General features: G+C 42.2%; 1 long non-coding RNA gene across 1 annotated transcript; it reads left to right on the top strand.

The window, feature by feature from the left end:
• Positions 1 to 2,615: 2,615 nt before the first annotated feature.
• On the top strand, positions 2,616 to 12,643 carry LOC311602804. Its single transcript, XR_014780853.1, has 4 exons — positions 2,616 to 2,734; positions 2,896 to 2,993; positions 10,870 to 11,003; positions 11,040 to 12,643. It is a non-coding gene; the product is annotated as an uncharacterized lncRNA (long non-coding RNA).
• Positions 12,644 to 14,627: the final 1,984 nt, after the last annotated feature.

Raw genomic sequence — 14,627 nt, forward strand, 5'->3', positions numbered from 1 at the left:
TTCCACCAAGATTCATGCTGGGGAACTGATAAGTTTATGGGACTTACAGGACACGGATGGGGGTTGATTAAAGGAGGATACACGATTCCAAGGCAGCCATATTGAAACTCTGCACGTCTGCTGATGGGTCCCCCATAGGCACACAGGTGGAGGCTTCTTCTCTTAATTCTGGACAACCTATACTCTAGTACCTCCTCAAGCCAAGGAGGCCATGCATGTGCAGTCAGAGCAGAATTAGGTGTAAATGGTTGCGAGAAGGGGCTGAAACCTCAGATCAATTGATTTTGGGGAAATGAGGACACTAGAGAAGGGCATGGGTAGCCCTGAGGTTTATAGTCTTGATTCCTAGTCCACAGACATAGAAGCAAATGGCCATATGCTTCTGCCACAGGGCCTTCCCTATGAGAAGGATTTTACTCTCAACATGTAAGCCCAAAGATCCTTCCTCCATAAATTGCTTTGGTCAAGATATTTGGTCACAACAGCAAAAAGGAACTGATATGGACTGCTGGACATTGTGGTCACAGAAGTCTAAATCTTGGCCCTATGACAATGGAAACAAATTACGAAGGAAGAATTTCCTGTGAAGTTTTAGGTTGATGCTGATAATATAACATGCTAAATGAAAATGAAATGATTTGAACTCATCCAACCTAAAACACAGTATGTACGTGGACACATGGACAGGTGTGAGGCTTATTGTGTGTTTAAGGTATATTTCAAAATTAACTTGTCTAGTGTATAGTGCACTGTAGGTATGCATTTTGGCAAAGCAAATGAAAATGTATTAAATATGAAGGGTTTAGGTTGGCAACAATAAAGTACATAATTAAGGTGTTTAGCCAACAACACTGCTGCTCTCTCCAAAGAAGAAAAGGAGTTCCAAAAGGATAAATACAACTCACCACAAACTTCCTAGTTGTTCCCAAGCCTCACATTCCAGTGACAGAAAGAAAATACACACCTGAACACTGGATCCTGCTTGCATCTTTGAGGACTGCCACACTTACCTCAGATGTTTACAAAAGGCTGAAGTCAAGAAACCTATCAGGATATTTAGAAATGTCAACCACACGTGACATGAAGAGACTAAGAATTCAGGTAGAGAACAAGAGCAATCAGCTTTGTTCCTGTGCTAATTGAGAGAGGGCTTTTGAGACTTGTGGAACTGGTTTGTGGAGCACTGTTAGTTTCTGCAGATGCCTCGCCTTGGCCTTTTTGCTGATGTGGCTCCTTGGGGTAGAGGTATGACAGGGAGCTGCGGTGGACGTCTGCATTCCTATATGCCCCAATACAAAATTTGTTGTTTCAATCCTGGCGACAACAAAACTCCAAGAAAAGGATGACAGTAAAGTATTTAGCGTGACTGAAGATGAATTACTGTCTGTCACTCAGAAGTATGACAGCGGTTTGCCAACACCTCATAGGTAAGTGCATCTCTCAAGTATTGTCTGTGTCTCAGACTGAGCCTGTCACATAGAATCCAAGCAATGGTCACTTCACATTAACTGGTTGGCTGATCCCTGAATTTCCCAACCAATGACAGCATTTGAATAGCAAATAGTGTTGGGTGCTTGCTGCTAGCAAAGGTTATACAAATCCACATTTATGGCTTTAACTTTTGTAAGTTGAGCTTTAGATATTTGTGTTAATATTTACAAGCTGAAAGCCCTTGGTGAAAATATTAAACATTAAATTAAAATATTAAGCCATTCCTAGCAAGTAGAAGTCACAGTTTTGCTGTGGTGTGTGTGGCTCATACGTATCTCCCTTTCTGAAGCACAGCCTTTTCTTTTTATGACAGCTACATCCCCAGAAAAAGAGTTACCGACTGGACCTAAATCACAACTACTCACTTTCCACAGAATTGGCCTTGGAAAAGTAAGGGATCATCTGGACCCCTTCAAATTCACAACTAAAACTCTCTAATGGTTCCCAGAGTTCTTGTCAACAGCTATCCCACTGTGTGCGTGTGTGTGTGTGTGTGTGTGTGTGTGTGTGTGTGTGTGTGTGTGTGTGTATGCATGTGGGTAAGCACACCCAGAGGGTACACATATATGCATTTGCATGTTGAGGTCAGAGGACAGCGATCCACACTGATGTTTCTCAAATGTCTTTTACCTTGGCTTTTGGTTTGTGTTGGTTTTGAGATAGGGCCTCACTGGCCTAGAATTGGCTTATGCTATTAGGACGGGTGGCTAGCAAGCCCCAGGGATCCTCCCTGTCTCCATCTCCGCGGCACGGAGACTATCAGTGTCTTCTATGATACCTGTTTTGTGGTTGTTTGTTTGTTTGTTTGTTTGTTTGTCCATAATGGGGATTCTGGAGTTCAAACTCCAACCTCATGTGTACACACAACCTCATGGGTACGTGGTGAGCACTTTGCTCATTGAGGCATCTCCACAGCTACTTGCTTCTCATGTACAGGGTTAGGCAGAAGACTGCATTGCCTGGTTGGCTCTGCTCCCTCAGGCTGTTTGCTGAAGGTGGGTGGTATCCCTGGATGGTGACGTGCAAAAACTCCAGGGAGTGCAGTGTGCACAAAGCAGACCAGTGAGGGCAGAGCCAGTGGACCTGCCCTGCAAATCCTCCTCGCAGCAGCAACTTTCTTGCAGAACAAATAAACAAAACGCTGTGCAAATAAGCAAAGGGAAGAGAGAATGAGGACAACTGTGCTCGACATGAAGAAGGAGGCTGCACTGGATGCCAGCTGGGAAAGATGGGCAATAACGCTGTGAGAGCTGGCTTAGCTTTCCTTGAAGTTGCTGCTTTAAAAAAGTGTTTCATTTTCAATGTCTTTATTCACTTTAATCTCAATTGTAGTCCCCTCCCTCCTCTCCTTCTGGTCCCTCCCTCTCACCTTCTTTCCACCATACCCCTTCCCTTTGTTCTCAGAAAAGGGGAGCTCCCCCCAACACACACCAGAACATCAAGTCACATTAGGACTGAGCTCAGTCTCATCCACTGAGGCCAGACAAGGCAGCTCTGTTAGGGTAAGCAGATGATTATGTTCTTCTGTTGTTGTTGTTGTTGTTGTTGTTGTTGTTGTTTATTCTTCTCTCATATATTACATCCTGAATGCAGTTTCCCCTTCCTGTGCTCCCCTCAGTCTCATGCCCACCTTTCCTCTAATTCAGATCCAGTACCACCCACCTACCGCCTCCCCTCACACAAAAGCAGGCCTCCCAGGGATATCAATAAAATATCTCATAACAAGCTATGATAAGACCAGGAATACATCATCACATCAGGGCTGGACAAGGCAACCCAACAGGAGAAAAAAGTTACCCAAAGCAGCAGGAATAGTCAGAGGCAACCCCCCCCTCCTCACTGTTACAAACCCCCAAAAGAACACCAAGCTCCTCAGCAATAACATGCATGCATGAGACCTGGGTCAGACCCCTACAGTCTTCCTTATCTCTGTGAACATGCAGGAGTCCAGGTCAGTTGATTCTGTGGGCTATGTTTTTGTGGTGGTTTCCCTGACCCTTCCTCTCCCTCCTCAGGAGGACTGCCTGAGCTCCTCCCAATGCTCGGCTGTGGCACCCTGCATCTGCTCCCATCAGTTCCTGGATGAAGCCTCACTGGTGCCTCTGCTGATGACTATGCTAGACTCTGGTCCCAGAACACTCTAGAGGCATGACCAACTGTAGGCCTGAGGTTCTGTGGCTGGGTCAGCATCCCAATCCCTCCACTTGAGGCCTCATAAAATGAATTTGGCAATGTTCCTTCTGTTTCTATTTTGAAGAATAATTTGAGGAGTACTGGCATTAGCTCTTCTTTGAAAGTCTGGTAGAATTCTGTGCTAACACCATCTAGCCCTGGGATTTTGGGGGTGGGGGGGGGATGAGTGGTTTAATTGACTGCTTCTATTTTCTTTTCTTGGGGGATTGTAGATCTCTTTAAACTATTTATCCAATCTTTATTTAACTGTTGAGAAGATTGCCCATTTCTTTTATATTTTTAAAATTTTTATAGAATACAGGTTTTTGAAGTGTGACCTAGTAATTCTTTGGATTTCTTACATGTCTGTTGTTATTCCTCCCTTTTGTTTCTGATTTTGTTAATTTGTATATTTTCTCTCTGTCTTTTAATTAGATTGGATAAGGGTTTGTCTATCTTGTTGATTTTCTCAAAAGAACCAACTCTTTCTTTCATTCATTCTTTGTATTGTTCCCTTTGTCCCATTTTATTGAATTTCTGCCTGAGTTTGATTATTTTCTGTTGTGTACCCCTTTTGGGTGTGTTTGTTTCTTTTTGTTCTAGAGCTTTCAAGTGCTGTTAAGTTAGTAGTATGAGATATCTCCAATTTCTTTATGAAGGCACTTAGTACTTTGAACTTTCCTCTTCCTTTTTATCGTGTTCCCATAAGTTTGGGTATGTTGTGCATTCATTTTCATTGAATTCTAAGAAGTTTTGCATTTCTTTCTTTATTTCTTCCTTTATTTCTACCTTCCAATGGTCATGGAATACAAAGTTTTTCAGTTTCCATGGGTTTCTAGGCTTTCTGCTGTTCTTGAAGTCTAACTTTAATCCACAGTGGCCTGATAAGATACAGGGGATATTTCAATTTTATTTTATCAATTGGGTCTGGCTTTGCGACCAAGTATATGGTCAGTTTTAAAGAAGGTTCTGTGAGGTGCTGAGAAGAAGGTATATTCTTTGTTTTTGGGTGAAATGTTCTGTAGACTAAATCTTTTAGTCCCATTTGAGTCATAACATCTGTTAGTTCCATTATGTTTCTGTTTAGTTTTTGTCTGGATGATCTGTCCATTTGTGAAAGAGTAAGGTGTTAAAGTCTCCCACTAATTTGTGAGGACTGATGTGTGATTTAAGCTTTAGTAATGTTTTTCTCCAAATGTGGATGCCTTTGCGTTTGAGGCATGGAAATTAAGAATTTAAATGTCATCTTGGTAGATTTTTCCTTTGATGAGTATGAAATGTCCCTCTTCATCTCTTTTGATTAATTTTGGTTTGAAGTTTATTTTGTTAGATATTATAACAGCGACACCAGCTTGCTTGTTGAGGCCATTTGCTTGGAAAATATTTTTCCACCCCTTACCTCTGAGGTAATATTTATATTTGATGTTAATGTGTGTTTCTTCTATGCAGCAGAAGGATAGATCCTGTCTTCATATCCATTCTGTTAGTCTGTGTCTTTTTATTTGGGGAGTTGAATCCATTGATATTGAGAGATATTAATGACCAATGATTGTTAATTTGTTATTTTGATGGTGGTGGTGGTGATGCAGAAGAGAGAGAGAGAGAGAGAGAGAGAGAGAGAGAGAGAGAGAGAGAGAGAGAGAGAGAGAGATTTCTTTAGGTTTTGCTGATATAAGATTATTTATTCCCTGTGTTTGTGGCTATAGTTGCTTCCTTGGGTTGTAATTCTCCTTCTAGTACATTCTATAGGGCTGGATTTGTGGATAAGTATTGCTTAAATTTTACTGTTATGAAATATCTTATTTTTTCTCTCTATGGTGACTGAAATGTTGCTGGGTATAGTAGTCTGGTCTGGCATCCCTGATATCTTAAAGTCTGTAAGACATCTGTCCAGGCTCTTTTGGCTTTTAGAATCTCCATTGAGAAGTTGATTTTAGTTCTTTTTTTGTTTGTTTGTTTATTTGATTTGGTTTCACCAACTTCTACATATTTTTTGTGGGGGTTTTGGTTTTTTTTTCAATAATTTACTTATTTATTCACTATACATTCTGGTTGTAGCCCCTCCCTCCCATTCTCCATTTCCACCCTCTCTCCCTCTTCCCTAACCCCTCCTTTCCTATTTCTCAGAAAAGGGGAGCCACCATACCCACCCACCCCAGCTCATCAAGTTGCATCAGGACTGAGTGTGTCTTCTTCACTGTGACCTGGCAAGACAGTCTCACCAGGGGGAAATGATCAAAAAGCAGGCAACAGAGTCTATGTCGAGGACAGCCCCCATCACCTTTAATAGAGGATCTACACAAATGTTGCTCTCTGCATTCTCTCTCCTCATCCATTACTGATGTCTATTCTGTTTCCCCTACTGAGTGAGATTTAAGCATCCTCTCTTGGGGTTTCTTGTTACTTATATTCTTTGGGTCTGTGCATTGTAGTATGTTTATCCTGTACTAAATGCCTAAAATGTGCTTATAAGTGAGTACATACCAAGTGTGGCTTTCTGGTTCCAGTTACCTCACTTGGGATGACCATTTCTACTTCCAATCATTTGCCTGAAAATCTCAATGATTTCCTTGCTTTTAAGAGCTGAGTAATATTGCATTGTGTAAATGTACCACAGTTTCTTTATCCATTCTTTGGTTGAAGGACATCTAGGTTGTTTCTAAATTCTGGCTATTTTACAAATAAAGCTGTTATGAATATAGTTGAGCAAATGTCCTTGTTGTATGTATGGTAGGGCATCTTTTGGGTATATGCTCAGGAGTGGTATAGCTGGGTCTTGAGGGTAGAGCTAGTCCCAATTTTCTGAGAAAGCACCAGATTGCTTTCCAAAGTGGTTGTACCAATTTGTACCTCCACCAGCAATGGAGGAGTGTTCCGCTTCCTCTCACATCTTGCCAGATTGTGCTGTCACTTGAGTTTTTTAATCTTAGCCATTCTGATACTTGTCAGATGGAATCTCAGACTCCTTTTCTTTTGCATTTTCCTGATGACTAAGGATGTTGAGTATTTCTCTAAGTGCTTCTTGGCCATTTGAAATTGCTCTGTTGAGAATTCTCCTTCAACAACATACAGGAAAATACAATCAAATAGGTTGTAATTCTAATAGGTCAGCTTTTATATGCTACTTGGCTTTTTCCCCTTGCAGTTTTCAATACTTTGCAGTTTGCTGTTGTTGTTCTGTATGTTAGTGCTTTGACTATTATGTGGCATAATACTTTTTTGGGGGAGGTATCTAATCTGTTAGATGGTCCATCAGATTCTTGTACCTTTAAAGGCCTGCCCTTCTTTTATTTTAACTAGTTATTTATTTATTATATATACAGTGCTCTGCCTGCATATACACCTGTATACTTGAATAGGGCATCAGGTCACATTATAGATGGTTGTAAGCCACCATGTGGTTGTTGGGAATTGAACTCAGGACCTCTGGAGGAGCAAGTCAGTGCTCTTAACCTCTGATCCATCTCTCCAGCCCAGGCCTGCCCTTCTTTAGGTTAGAAAATTTTTCTTCTGAGATTTTGGTAAATATATTTTTTGCAGTTTTAAGCTGGAATTCTTTTACTCATTGATTTCTGTTGTTCTTAGGTTTTGTCTTTTGATAGGGTGCCAGGTTTCCTGAGTGTTTCGTGTTAGGAATTGTTTAGATTTGAACACTTTATTTGAATGATGAACCCATTTCTTTACATCTTCCTATCTTCAATGCTTGAGATTCTCTCTTCCATCTCTCATATTCTGCTGGTGATACTTACCTCTATAGTTCCTGTTTTTCTTATCCCAATTTTGCATTTCCGGAATTCCCTCAGTTTATACTTTCCTTATTGCTTCTATTTCCATTTTCAGGTCTTGAGTATTTCCTTCACTATTTGCTTGGTATTTTTTCTTGACTTTCCTGATTTCTTCCAATTTTTTGTTCATCTTTCCCTTGATTTCTTTAAGGGATTTTTTTTCATTCCCTCGTTAAGGACTTCTATCATCTCAATATAATTTGCTTGAAGGCCATTTTCTTGTGCTTCAACTGTGTTGAAATATTCATGACTTGCTGTCTTAGAACACCTGGGCTCTGGTGTGCCATATTGCCTTGGCTGTTATTGACTGTGTTCTTATACTGACATTTAGCATCTGAGTTTGGGATGACCACAGTTCTAGGCACTGATTTTTGAGTTCATCTCTTCTGGTTGGGTATTTGCTCCTTGGTTTCTGTTCCATGTTTGGTCTTCTGGTCTTTATGGCTAAAGTTTTTGGCAGCCAGCATGATCTATGATCCAGTAGGAAATCTATATGCAAGTTGGGGAGGGGAAGGGGCTGGACTTCTGGAAGCCAGCTTGGACTTTGGTACAGCAGGGGATCTTTGCCAGATTTGGGGGTAGGGTATTGTTATGATGATGGAAGTGAGGATTGAGTATACTGTATGACTGGAGGAAGTCTGCTGGTGGGCGGCTTATCTGTGTTTCTGGGACCCGTGTGCTGTCTGGTCCACCAGAGAGTCTCTGCATGAGTTCAGCTATCTGTTTTTCTGGGTTGCTTGGTCTGTAGCTGTTCTTTAAACTGTAGTGGCCTTCACCTTTTCTTCTGACTGGTACTGCCTGTACCTGTGCAGCTGAGGTCAACAGGAGTTGGAAGAAGAGGCAGGCAGTTGGGGGGAGGACTTAGGAAGGGGAAGTGGAATGGGTCTTTGGCAACTGAATCTAGGGAATTGATAGTACTACAGGAGGGAGGGCCACTCTATTTTTCTTCTGACTGGTAAGGCCTGCATGTAAGCAGTGGAGGTCTGCCCAAGTTAGGTCCAGGAGCCTGGAAGCAGGGTGAGCAGTGGGGAAAGACAGGGGGGCAAATATGAAATGAGTCTTTGGGAAACAAATCTAAGGAGTAGGGTAATTCAGATGGCAGGTAGATTACTTACCTGCTCTTCTGATTCTTTTTTTTTTTTTTTTTTTTTTTTTTTTTTTTTTTTTTTTTGTCTTAAATTCACTGTGGAGCCATCTATGATCTTGAACTTCTGATTATCCTGCCTCTATCTTTCATGATGGTTGTGCACTGCCACACCAAAGTTTATATGACAACTGAGGACAAGCCAAGAGCTTTGAGAATGCCAGGTAAACACACTATGAACTGAGCTAAATCCCCAGCTCACACACCATGAATGTAGTCCGTACCGCATTGCCATAACAAAACACTTATGGTGATTAACAAAGACAGAGTGAGTTCCAGAGTCCCAGGCTGAGATCAACCAGTCAGAATTTTGGCTCATCGTGCCAGGAGACTGCCACAGAGTTAAAACCCTCACACCACACCAAGAACGAAAAGAAGAGAGAATAAGGCAAGAACTCCCAGGGCCCACAAACTTTCTCAGGGGAACAACTCTAAGGACCTAATGCCCTCTCTCCACTGGGCCCCACCTTTTAAAAGATCAGTGGCCTCCCCATAGCACCACCATGGGGACAAAGCCTTTAACCCAGACTGAAGACCCAAGCTGTGTGCACTAGGCTACATTTTTCATCCTGTAAGTTGAGGGGATTAAGATAATGCCATATGGCGACTTCATTACCAAGTACAATGTCTTTATGGCCTCAGGACAAATGAAGTTTTATTTTAATGACTGACACCTCTTGGCATACTTGTGAGCATGCCATGAATGTCTTGTCAAGCAAGATGGAACTTCAGAACCGGGGGACCATTTCATGTCATTTGTCATGAGAATCTTTTACTGGGCACAACCTAATCATAGTGGTTCCCCTCACTTAGATACACAAATTTAAGACTAGATGTAGGGTGAATTTTCCTCACAGCAGTTGGCACCATCTTCCTGTGATTATAGTCACTCAGTGGCTGTTGACATCCTGAGAGTTCAAGTCTAAGTCAGCATCTCATCTCAGAAAGCAATGACACCCACCCAGGCCACTGAGTAAGATACGATGTGCAACAGGAAATGAGATGTCCAGAGGGCACTGTACAAGTGAGGGATGCCAAGCCATTTACATAGCCTGCCCAGGAGTCTGCTATGGCTCACATAGCACTGTTTCCCTGGAGTCAGCTAGAAACTGCCCTGGAGTACACAGGTATCAGTAGACTAGGAAAGTTTTTTTTTTTCCTGCCTGGTCTATAAAGGGGATGTTGTAGTGTCTATCCTTAGTGAGGAAGGAGCAGGCAAGCATGGGACAAGCTACATGTATGGCATGGGGCACAGATAGGGAGTTAGCAGGCAGCCCTGCCCAGATTCTCTCTGTCTCTGTCTCCCTGTCTCTGTCTCTTTCTGTACTTTCTGTATGTGTGTCTCTGTCTCTGTCTCTCTATGTCTCTCCGTTTCTCTCTCTCTCAGTGTGTGTGTGTGTGTGTGTGTGTGTGTGTGTGTGTGTGTGTGTATGTGTGTAATGAAACTATAAGAGGGATCCTGAGAGAAGAGGAAACATATTCAGGCAGAAAGGGAACAAGAAGACAATGTGGAATGCATAACATGAAATCAGGAGGGGAGGGGGCTATTTGTACAAAGGAAGGGAACCCATGGGACAAGAGACATAGGAGAACAGCAAGTGTGGAGAAAAATTACAACAGAGAGCTGTGACACATGGGCTGAGGGTGCTTGATGAACCGCTTGAGTAACTCAAAGGAGATGTAAAGGAAATGCTATTAGGTTTCAAAGACTTCGCATTCTCCATGTGAGGATGCTAATGAAAGTCCTCCCAGCAGAAGAACAGCTGGCCTCCACAGGCCGGCAAGGCAGCTCTGGGGGGAAAAATGTTTGCCAACCCATGTTACATCCTCACAATTTATATCTTTAAAAGGTCAGATGCTGTGGGGCACACCTATAGTCCTGACATTCCTATAATAACATAGCAGGCAGGAGAATAGAGGGCCAGCTTGCCTGGGATTTGTAGCATGGCAGAAAGAACAGAAAGGATCCCACTTCAACAAGGTGGAAGGCAGGGTCTAACTCTGGAAAATCATTCTCTGACTTCACATGAATACCACCACAGAGCATGTACACCAGTATTAGCAACACACAGACATACACACACACACACACACACACACACACACACACACACACACACACACATAAAGAGAGAGAGAGAGAGAGAGAGAGAGAGAGAGAGAGAGAGAGAGACATGAGCATGCACATAGACATACTTATACTTACAAACTAATAAGGAAAAATAAAAATTTTATATATGAATGAAATAATTGAAAAATATTCCATTCTATGTGAAGGAACAAGGAGCCCCAGGAAATGATGCTCACCACCTCAGCGTGGGACTTCCCTCTGTCTACCTGTCAAGAGAATGGCTGGAAAAGTACTTCACACCGGGGTTATGAAGGCAGGGGCTGCGTTTTCTTCTCAATCTGTATTCATGAGGGAGGAGAAGAAGCTGAGGCTAGAGTTACCACATAGCTCCTTAGGATTCCCTCATAAAAAGCTCATATCTCATGTCTGATCCCCCAGGATACAAGCCCCTCTAAGAAACTACCACAGGGACCTGTGAAAGTAACATGTTGTATTTGCCTCTGTCCTCCCTTCTCGGTCCACTGCACTAGAGCAACTATTTTTGATGAGGGAAAGTAGATGCTGAGAATCCCCAGAAATGGACTCACCAGCAAGGCCAGGTTCAAGTCTGGGTGGGGTGTAGGAAAAGGAGCTGAGAATAGAATCTACTTGGAATTGGTGTTACGAAGTGGTCTTGCTGCTTGTGGTTTTGTTAATCCAGCAGACAAACTTGTAGAAGAGGAAAGGAAGGGGGGAAGAGAAGGAGATGGAGAAGAGGTTAAAATAAGAAAAAAGAAAGGAGTAAAGAAAGGAAAGAGAGAAAGGGCTGCCCTTGATGCTGAGGCTAGGCATCAATGATGACGGGCAGGCATCCTAAAGGCTCACATGGTTCCTCTGGAAGTCCTGAGGCAGCAGGCACACATGTTTGCTGACACAGACATGTCCTAATGGAGCTTTTTGGGTTGCATTTATCTGTGTGTGATTGGAGAGATGAATGTGTAGAATTCCTATAAACATATGTTAAGCTGTGTTGATATGGGGCTCTGGTGGTGAACATGTTTATAGCATGTCTCTCTGTCTTGTGTATACAGGTGATAAGAATGTGGTATGCTCATGTGTTTATATGTGATACATGATGTGGGAAGAAAGCCATGGTGTGTGTATGTGTGTATTTTGGCTATATGTGGTATAATATACAGTATCTGAGGTGTTTCTTGTATATGTACACGTATATTATAATGTTAGATGAAGCACATGATGGGAAGGCATATGTAAAGTGTATGTAAATTTGTATGAGAGGGCATTTGTGTATGGAGAAGGATAAAGTTGGAAAGTGATCTTGAACAGATCCAAGATAGATAAGAGCACTGCATGGGGTGAGAAAGAAGGGCGAGCCTTCAGTGGGGAAACAGAAATGAAAAATAAGGAGATGCATATCAGCTTCCTCTCCAGCCTCAGAAAGAATGTTGGGACAGCAGCAGGCTGAGAGGTCCCCTCACAGAGAAGTTGAAGGCCCAGGTGGAAAGGTGACTTCATGAGACACAAGTGCAGGGATGCAGAGGTGGGGTGGGACCTTTCACCTTGGCCAGTAGTGGTATCTCCGCATGATTCTGCAGCCAAAATCCCAGGGTGTCTCTTCCACGCCCTCAGGAAGGAAGGCCAACTCCCACACCTCCTAAAGCACACAATACTGACCTTGTGATGGTGCTGAGAGTGGCAGTAATATCTACCCCAATGCCAGTCTCTGGTCAATTTTAAAGGAAGATGTAAATGCCTAAATGGACCCTACCAAATGGAGGCCCCCTTAAATTTCCTGTGATGCTGATGCTACTTTCCTATCTTACAGAGAACAACCTAAAGTTTCCTGCGCAAGGTTCCTCAGCTGAGGAGTTGCAAAATTTAAAACCAGGCCTATGACACCCTGCCCTCCTATGAACACTGTGCCTAGCTCCCAGAAGCAGCCCTGAAGCAGCCCTGACCTTCTTCCCTGACAGAATCTCTTCACAGCCACCTTCTGTAGACACTTTGCCCTGGGTACTGGACCTGTCACTGACTATAAATCTTTCTGGGCCAACCTGAGGCCCCACCCAAACTTTTAGAACCATGTGACTGACTTCTGCTAGGTCTTTCCTTCCACACCCATAGCCTAGCATCTGAGCAGTGGCCAGTAATGGTTGGTGTTTAGTAAGTCTCAATAAGCACACCATTATACTATTTGATTAACTGCTGAAAAAGAATCTCCTTTATTTAATTCTATTTAACTCTTTCCAATAAGCATGCACTTGGGTGGTACGTGCTCTGCTTCACTAACCTGCTCTGGTCTCTGGCTGCCTAACGAAGAGGAATTGTGATGGCTAACTTGATTGTCAACTGGGTTGGATCAAGGACTGTCTAAAGAGGGCTGGCCAGATCACTTAGCAGGTAAGGGCAGTTTCAGATAATGGTGCTTGCTCTGGAGCCCCTGGGATCCATGTGATGGAAGGCAAGAACTAATTCCCACTAATTGTCCTTTGACCTCTACACACATGGCAACATCACCCCTGCACTAAATAATAAGTAAGCGAGTGAGCAAGCAAGCAAATAAGTAAGTAAAATTATTGAGTAATGAATAAGTGAGGAACAATTTTGGGTCTCTTTTTCAAGACAAAGTAACTGAGGAGACAAGACATGCCCCATGCAGGAGCTAAAACATCCCATGGGCTGGACTTCAAAACTGAAAAAAGGAGAAAGCTAGCTGGGAAGAGCTTGTCTCTTACTGCTTCTTGGTCTGCCCAGATGTGAGCAAAAAGTCTCATGTGACCACAGCAGGAGCGTCCCTTCCGTGATGGACTCTGTTCTCTGAACAAGAGGTCAAAATAAACCCTTCCTTCTCTAACCTGCTTCCTGTAGGGTGTTTAGTTACAGCAGTGAGTAAAGTACCCAATGCTGTGGATGCTGAAGTCTTGCTGACTCAGGTTAGCATGGGGTCTCCAGCACCTCGGATGTGAAGAAACAATGGTAATATACGTTTCTTCATGAATGGAAAAGAGAGCTAAACCATCAAACTTCAGTAATTCCATCAGTGAACTTTTTCTATGAGCCACCAACATCTGTGGCATCCCTTGAGCCCATTGCATGATGGGCTTTCAGTCCTGCAGACCTGGTTTATGGTGGGTTTTCTGCCATAGCATGAGCTAGACATGGACTTTGGCTAACGAGTATTTATATGTCACAGATATTTCCTAATATATCATGGAAATGTTCTCAAAAATGTTTTACTTAAAATCTGAATTTATTAGATGTTTCAAGAGATTAAAAATAATTAATTACACAATTTTTTCAATCAACTGAGAATTTATTGACTGCAGAATATAATGGGGACTTGCCATGGTGGTCATATTTCTAAAATTAAAAAGAAAAGGTTTTTTTTTTAATCCAATGCCTTTTATTTATTTTGTGAAGAGAGAATTGAAGTGTTCCCTGGGGGCTGTTCTTATAAAACAATATTGTCAAAATAGCACATAAATTATGAAAGGCAGCAAATTCAAAACATTACATCACACAGAAGGAGGGAGTCCTTGCCTCCTACAGCATGGGAGGGGAGCTATCATCAAAAACAACATATTTTATAAGAAGGGAAAAGAGCCCTCCAGTTGGCTATCCAATACCAAGTTGTCAGCCCTAAAATAATATACATACAAGTACCATTATATGGACTGAGTAGGTTGTATTTATCTATTTTTGAACATATAAGCCTCTGTATGGGTATAATAATAATGAAAGAAACAGAGTCCATGAATTTGTGAGAAAGCTAGGAGACAAATGGGAGGGGTTGGAGCAAAAAAAAAAGGGGGGGGGACAGATAAGGGAGAAATTAGTTAATTATATTCTAATTTCAAAATATTAAAAAAAATCATTTCTTTTGAAAGAATCATGTGATGAGTCCTAATACAAAGAAATGACGAGCATAGCCATACAACATGCTAATTATCCTGACTCGCCTTGA

This window comes from Acomys minous, assembly GCF_964271855.1.
Source record: "Acomys minous genome assembly, chromosome: 8".
NCBI classification, from domain to species: Eukaryota; Metazoa; Chordata; class Mammalia; order Rodentia; family Muridae; genus Acomys; species Acomys minous.